Source organism: Schistocerca americana, chromosome 8 (assembly GCF_021461395.2).
Source record: "Schistocerca americana isolate TAMUIC-IGC-003095 chromosome 8, iqSchAmer2.1, whole genome shotgun sequence".
Classification (NCBI taxonomy): Eukaryota; Metazoa; Arthropoda; class Insecta; order Orthoptera; family Acrididae; genus Schistocerca; species Schistocerca americana.
Genome location: NC_060126.1, coordinates 496,200,320 through 496,208,955, shown reverse-complemented (window position 1 = coordinate 496,208,955; position 8,636 = coordinate 496,200,320). Strand labels below are relative to the sequence as shown.

The 8,636-nt window shown below is 42.1% G+C and overlaps 1 non-coding gene across 1 annotated transcript; it reads left to right on the top strand.

The window, feature by feature from the left end:
• The first annotated feature begins 8,263 nt into the window (after nt 1-8,263).
• On the top strand, nt 8,264-8,403 carry LOC124546257. Its single transcript, XR_006967668.1, has one exon. It is a non-coding gene; the product is annotated as a U4 spliceosomal RNA (small nuclear RNA).
• Nucleotides 8,404-8,636: the final 233 nt, after the last annotated feature.

Genomic DNA, 8,636 nt, shown 5'->3' with positions numbered 1-8,636 from the left:
CGTTCTTAAGTTACGCAGAAATATGTGCAACTGACACCAGAGACGAACTGGCAGTTTGTTACATACCTACGTTTATTTGCCTCATTTCTCCGAAATGTATAAGCAGTGTGCTTAGTCAAACATTGAATATGTTTAGCTTCGAAATAGGCTAAACAGTCGCTTAATTAATATCCTCATGGAGATAACTGTTTTGCTGATTCGGACGGAGATTCCAGAATGAAATTTTCACTCTGCAGCGGACTGTGCACTGGTATAATACATCGTGGCAGATTAAAACTGTGTGCCGGATGGAGATTCGAATTCGGGACCTTTACCTATCTCGTGCGAGTGCTCTACCAACTGAGCTACCCAAGCACGTCTCACGACCTGTCTTCATAGCTTTATTTCCGCCAGTAGAGTGGAGAGTTTCTGTGAAGTTTGGAAGGTAGGAGACGAGGGATTGGCTGAAGTAAAGCTGTGAGGATTGGTCGCGAGTCGTGCTTGGGTAACTCAGTTGGGAGATCACTTACCTGCAAATGGGAAAGGTCAGGATTTCGAGTCTCGCTGCGGCACACAGTTTCAGTCTGCCACCAAGTTTCAAGATGGAGCCGGTCTCCTTGAGTATTTATTGATCGAGGTGTTCGGTATTGGAGGTCAAGGCGAAACTTCTCTTTACAACTCTCAGGCGGAGGGACACAAGTTGGAGAGAAAAATGCGGCTCAGTTTCTCGGCGAAGCTCCTCTGCTATCCAGTGATCTCTATCTAAACTGGATATCGAACTCAATCTAAGATTTCGGGTTAAATACCCTCATACATTGTATCTTACACAGCTGCAATACGGGGGCCACGAAGTGACAGAAAACACAAAAGAAAATAATTTCAAATTCTGCAATCCCATGAACCAATTTTGTCGCGTGTTACAGATTTCTGGAGAAGAACAAGATCAACTACTTCAAGACTAGTTTTAAAATCGGTGATCCAGATATGGGCAGGCTTACCAGAAAATTTGATTCTGAATTATTTAACTTACGCTATACCCGTACATTCCGTTGTCTTACAAAATAACTACATAAGATGCAGCACAAACTGATAAATTATGGACTTTATTAGCCAAACCTTTAAATGTGTAAAACTTTGAACATAGCTGCTAAGGTTCTGTGACCGTGTCAGAATAATATTAGAACAAATAAGCCCTCAGTCACAAATATTAAGTCAAAATTGACCAGGTTTCGACGCTACTATGAGCGTCGTCTTCAGAATTAGACTAACTGTTGTGTGAGATGGCGAGCCGCTAAGGGCTGCTCGTACTGTGAACAAGGGTTGCAACAAGACTGTGTGTATTTCCCAAATTACAGAGTTGCAAAAAATGTATAAGCTTGCTGAATAAGCTGTAATTCGTGTACCAGGCCGTGTCATTGTGAAACTGTAGTTAGTTGCGCTGATGAGGACCGCAGTAATATCTGTCGAAACGTCAGTATTTCAGTTGCCTTAGTGTTTCAAAATGAAGTGGCCTAATTGACCTCATTGGTTTTACTCGCATAAAGAATGGACATGGTTGGCTCTTTTCGGGGGGGGGGGGGGGGGAGGACACCAAACTGCGAGATCATCGGTCCCATTGGATTAGGGTGGGATGGGGAACGTAGACGGCCGTACCTTTCCAAAGGAACCATTCCGGCATTTGCCTGAAGCGATTCAGGGAAATCACAGAAAACCTGAATCAGGATGGCCGGAGGCGGGTTTGAATCGACGACCCGCCCCCTCCCCCGCCCACCCCCCCACCAACCCGAATGCGAGTCCAGTGATATTATTAATAAAGCAAGCACTTATCAAGTATAAACTGCTATTAAAATGAACAGAGGGACCTAGATCTGCACCTAAAACAAAATACAATGTTACATAATTGATGTTTGATTATACACATTGTCTACTAGCTCTTAAGTTGCCACTTAATATAAGAGAGACATGCACTAAAATGCGAAAATGCGTTGACAGGGATCATTAAAGATCGTACGATTTAGGAAAATTCGGGAAAGTTACCTGCACTTACACTTATGCTACATGTGGGCCCTTTGAACAACACAGATAGATATACAAGGTGACAGATAATAGATTTTACGATTAGTGCTGCAAAACTCTGTGCTCGTCAATTTCCATAGGGTATAGAAATGCTACGAAACATTTCCGGACCAATAAATTTTCTGTTAACATTTGGAGGAACAAAACTGCGAGAGAAATTGTAAAATTCGTGACGTAAAAAATTATTCTGGGTAATTACTCACTTACTATGCTGGTCACACAAACCGAGGTCGCTCTTAGGCCTCGTCAGTTAGCCTCTTCCACCTTCTTCCATGCACACATTTCTCTCCAGTTATCCCCATCCTTCTTATATCCTTAGTAACCGCTTCGACCCATCTCAGCATTGTCATTGATCTGTTACCTCAGATGTCTTGTTCCACCACCTGCCTTGGGAGCCGCCCATCTTGATGCATTACGTACTCATACAACCTCACTTCACTCTCTTTAATCACTGTCACTATGTCCACCGATTTGTACAACTCCGGCAATTCAAGATTTTTCCTTTTTCTCCAATAGTCTCTACCCTCCACGGGTCCAAGACACTGTCTAATGGCAGCATTCTCAAATGTCATCAGTTTTCTAGCTTTTGGGTCAGAATCCAAGACTCTGTCCCGCGTAGAAGCACGGGTGGTATTACAATCACGTAGATCCTAAGCTTCGTAGACCTCCTTAGAAGTACTTAGTGTCATCCATATTCTTTTCGTACCTGCTCTCATGGCCTCTTCCATTGACATTGTTACCATCTGAAGCAAATCTTGCTCCCTCTGTGCAATTAAAACTACTTCAACCGTACAAAGTAGGGTGTTGATGATTCTACCTAGCTGAATTCTTGTCTCTATTATTCTTGCCAAAGCTCTTTCTAGTAATATATTAAATCGGAAGGAGGCGGGCGGGGGAAGGGGGGAGGGATGACAATCTCTTTCCCACTCTGTAATCCTGACTTCAATCTTCTCTAACATCTTCGCATTCATCTTCACCGTTTATGTTATCTGTTGTGTGCACGTTTGCGTTTATTACGCGTTTTGGAAATCCACAGAAAGACAGCAAACATCTCTGTAAAATTCCAAACTTTTTAATATTACTTTTCTTTTATCTACATTGCCAGGCAAGTGAAATTTGATAACCGGTACGTCAAATTACCTTGTTATTGTCTTCTAGCAACGGTTACACAAAACAGTCCAGCCTAGTAGTTCTCTGAATGAAATTATTTCTCTACAGCGGAGTGTACGTCGCTATGAAACTTCCTGTTAGATTGACCTTTACCTATCATTGGGCGTCGGAGGCCCGTCCGTGGTGTTTAATATCTTCTCCATTAATAACTATACATTTAATTTTAATAAAATCTTATGACTTTTCATAGTTTGTGAAGTTAGTCATAATTTTGGGAAAGCGTTATAAAGAGGCTTCTCTGTCTTCGTGTTAAAGTGTTGGTGCACATTTCCTCCGGTACGGGCATCGCATGCGCTGCGTGGGTTTAGAAGCAATTTTTCAACAACCAGATGTCTGTCATCGCAGCGTCTGTTCCGACATTCGCCGTTGTTGACTCATGCTGTTATTCTTTAAGTGTTCAGCAGTTTTCCTTGTGATACGTACATGTATATTTTGGTGCATTATTTCAATACAATGTGTGTACCATAAACTACAAATCATAGGAAGAAGAGGACTATCAAAAGAGGAAATAAGGGAATTGTTGGCGCAGTCATCTGATTCTGAAAACCCACTAAGTGAATCTGTATGATAATGAGGTGAATACCGCTGAAAAATCAGAACTACACGAAAATGATGAGCATGATATATCCCATTACGAAGATGGAGAAGAACAGTTCAGAGAAACTTCTGTTGAATGTGGATCATTGTTTTCCCGTGATGAGAATGAAATGCTCCTCTAACTGGAATTTGTGGTGGGCTGAGGAAAAAGTATGTTCTGACAGAAGAGTGAAGACCTACAAGTTCTTAGATTAGGAACAGTGATAATGAAAACTATTGTTTTATATTGCTCTTTCGTGTACCCCACACTGAAAAAGAGTGTATGTGGACCAACAAGGAAGGTCGAGTCGTTTACGAGGGCTGTGTGGATGTAGAGATGCATGAAATGAAAATGTTTCACGGTGTTCTGATCTTGGCTCGAGTTTACGAGTCAGGAAATGAAGATATCAGTCAGCTTGTGGGGCGGCGAATAATTTGTAAAAAAAATTATGTTTGCTGTATAAACACTTACAAGTTGAATCAGTTTCTGGCTTTTAGAATGTTGTTAATGCTGTCTTTCGCCGTTCTCAACACTGGCTCTCTATTTACTTCTTGGCACCCAGAAAGTGATTTAATAAAACATGGAGCCAGTATTTAGAGATCCTCGTGCCCACTTCAATTGAGATACCATTATAGCTGCAGCTTATAGCTCTGAGGAATTAGGAGATTGTCCGGGATTTCTAATCAAAAACGGTTTTCCAAAATAGTTGAGTATATTCTGAAATTCACTGATAAAAAACACAAGTATCCCTACAACCTAACTAACAGAGCAGTTCAGAGTCTAATGCGCTGATGCAACTATAAATGTCCGAATTAAATGTTAAAAAGAATGCTCGCCATAATTTGATGAAAATATTTCATCAAACGCCACGCTAAATATTTGGTAGAATGTCTGTCCCGCGACGGCACGTGAAAATACGACAATACGCAAACTGAATACAGATAATTAAAGTCAACCCAGAATTAACACTATACGTGAAATGTTTTCATGGTTCCGCGTATCTCTAGTAACTTAATACGGCACCCGAGGCTGTTTGTAGCAGTGACACTGATGCGACGCGGCTCCACGACACAGATGGCGTGTCATTCAGCGTCTGGAGAGAACTGGGGCCTTGCTTCCTCGCGTAGCGTCCTTATATATAAAGCCGCGGTGCGGACGGCTGAGGGAACGCCTGATCAAATCCGCTCTCCCGACTAGCCGCTGGGCTAGTAACGCACCACTTCAAGTTGCATAATAATTTATAGCTTCTTTTGCTGATGGCCGAAGAAGCTCTTAATTTAAACGTGCATTCAGCACGCAGGTAAGTATTGATAATAAAATTTTGACGTGTCTAAGTTAAATATTTTGGGCGAGAGAATTAATTAAATTACACTGTACGCGGTAGATGAGCTCTGAACTGGCCCTTTTGAGATCCGCTATTGCTATAATTTTATAGGTATTCAAAAGAAACTTTACACATCTTCATAGTCATAGCGGACCTCCAACCTATTTAAATCTAAACATCCTAGCCTTATTTACTAGCCTACTTAATCTATCTTGCTTCCTTCAGTTTTGAGATGAAAACCACAAAATCATGAATTTCCACTAAAGTCTTAATTTGTGAAATCCAAGGTACTGTTATTATTAAATCATTATGAAAGATCAATCTAAATATAAATTTTGAAGTCTCTAGCTCTTTTCTGTTGCGCCAATGATTTTTTCAGAAAAACGTCCAAATTTCGAAAATGACTGAAGTTATCGAACTGATATTTAACACACATTAATTTAGTATTATTTCTGACATGCTAGAAAAGTTTTAGTTCATTTGCTTGATTTTTAAGGTATTGCGCAACAGTTATGACGTCAGAGCTAGTTACAGCAGACTGGCTGGCACACAATGGAAACTGATATGAATTTACTACAGCGTGAGTAGGCTGCTTCCCTACAAGCTTTGGAGTGTTGAGAATGGCCGAAAACTGTGCAATGAAATTATGTCTCGCAACAAGCTACTGCTTGAAGATGAAAGTGTATTTGTGGATGGCCCGCATCTCGTGGTCGTGCGGTAGCGTTCTCGCTTCCCACGCCCGGGTTCCCGGGTTCGATTCCCGGCGGGGTCAGGGATTTTCTCTGCCTCGTGATGGCTGGGTGTTGTGTGATGTCCTTAGGTTAGTTAGGTTTAAGTAGTTCTAAGTTCTAGGGGACTGATGACCATAGATGTTAAGTCCCATAGTGCTCAGAGCCATTTGAACCATTTGTGGATGGAGGATGGAACTAGAGCCGCGAGACTTGTACAGAATGTTGTGAAAACCCTGGTGATTGAACTTGAAAAGTGTGGACGTAATACCACCTGTGAGAATTTTTTTACATCTCTCGATTTAACTGATCACCTGTTGTCAAAATATCTGACACTAGTCGGCACTATCCGGAGAAAGCTGAGGTGAACTGCCTGCCGATTTTGTCACACCTAGAGGACGTGAAGTGGTGTACCGTACATTATTTTGTTTTCAACCAGATATGATGGTAGCTTCTTATTTTCCTAAGAAAACAGAGTTGTCACCGTCTTTAGCTCTCTTCGTGACCAACGAAAGGTGCCATCATCATATGTAAAGAAGCCTGGAGTTATAATGACGTACAATGCCACAAAGAGCGACGTTGACACCACGGACCAGAAGACAAGGTGCTACAGTGTGAACCGGAAAACAAGGCGTTGGCCACTGGATGTTTTCTTCAACATGATCGATGTAAATGTAATGAATGCAGAGATAATTTGGATTAAGAATGACACGTCGGACTTGCATCATAAATTTGGGAGACGACCGGGAGGGGTAAAGAAGTCAATTAACTCGTAACTAGCACCGTATCCAGGAAGGACAATGAAGCCACCAAGGAAGAAAAGTGCGGGATGCTCACATTGTATAGAGAAGAAAGACAGAAACCGTCTAATTACTTGTTATGAGTGCACCAAACCTGTAGCCTCTGCTTTTGTCTGTAGCAAATGTGCAATAGCAAAAGCCGCCAGTAAAAGTATAAGCATTCTGGTTTTTTAAAATATAATCTGTAAATAAACAAAATTATTTTAAAAGTATTTATACCTGAAAAATCATTCACATCATAAGTAATCAAAACAGTGTCAATTTATGCCATTGTAAATAACACGGGCCTTAGAGGCCCGACTTGTAGGCAACGCTAAGCAGATTTTCTGATAAGCAGAGGGTTAAAACTGTCTGCTGGACAGCGACTGGAACTCGAAATCTTTGCCTTTCGTAAGCAATGTCTCGGTCTGTCAACAAATTCGTGTTGTGGCTAGAAGATCGAAATTTAATAATCGTGCAAGAATAAAATAAAATGAACATGATCAGTCTTAGGGGAGGTGGGCCACGTACTTCCAACGCGTTTCACAGGTTTCTAATATTTCGTCCAGAATTTTGGAAAGCGTCATATACCGAGTCAATAATTAGAGATGTAATCACTAGCTTAGACCCTGCCATGGAGGTTAGGACAAAGGAGTGGGATCGTTAGCGCCAAACCTTAGCCATATTGAAAGTTCCTGGCAGATTAAAACTGTGTGACCGACCGAGACTCGAACTCGGGACCTTTGCCTTTCGCGGGCAAGTGCTCTACCATCTGAGCTACCGAAGCACGACTGTCGCCCGGTCCTCACAGCTTTGGAAGGTAGGAGACGAGATACTGGCAGAAGTAAAGCTGTGAGGACCGGGCGTGAGTCGTGCTTCGGTAGCTCAGATGGTAGAGCACTTGCCCGCGAAAGGCAAAGGTCCCGAGTTCGAGTGTCGGTCGGGCACACAGTTTTAATCTGCCAGGAAGTTTCATATCAGCGCACACTCCGCTGCAGAGTGAAAATCTCATTCTGGAAACTTAGCCATATTCTTAAAAGTATTCAGTCTTTTGAAACAGCATCGTCAGCGCAAGGAACTTTCAGTTATGAGTTGGAAGTAACACAAATAGCAGTAAGACGCGTTGTAATCGACGTCCATCTGATGAAATTTTGCTGCCTTATTCTGTTGACGCAACATCGGGAAACAAAGTAGATCAACACTTAAAAATTCCCGTGTAAGTGCGGATAAGACTCGTGCACTGAGGGTTATGTGCGTAGATACTTCACCTATCCCAGGAATCGGAATTTTCGATTGTTTTTGCCTATTACTGACATCGATACTAGCGAAATGTGCTAATATATGAGTTAAATGGCCGCATTTTTTGTTTGTATTCACGTATAAGCTTAAACTATTTGAACCGCCTAGGGACCTTAATCTTTCAAGGGGAGGCACAGGCCGTTGGGATCACAGATTTACTTCAAGCATTGTACAACTTCAGTAGGTCATTAAAGCAATATAACGAGTAAGTAGTAAGGCACACTATCCTGGCAGTTCCGAGAAAATCGCAAGAGAAATTTTACGCGTCTATTATGTGGCTGTGTACCTGTGCGTAGAGGCAGGACGTTACAGTTCGTGGTGGCCAAGTGGCACCTCTGCACAGTGGCAATATCGTAACCAGTGAGGTATAACTGAGGTGCGATTACTGATAGTTGAAAACGTTTAGCAATACTCCGGCAGAGAGATGGGAAATACCATCCCCGTTGCAATTCTTGTTAGCTGCTATGGGACTGGTCACATCCAGCACGTAGCTCAGCGTGTTCGGTCAGAAGGTTAGCTGTCCTTAGTGAACGGATCAACGATGAAATTGAACGGGTGTCATGGGACGTCCGCCCCGAACAATTGCAACGACCAAAAACCAACAAAATGAGACTTTAAAAAAAAGAAAAAGTGGTTAGCGTTCGAGCTTAGTAAGATGAACATGTGTGTGGTGACGGTTCGACTTCCGCTCGAACATAAATATT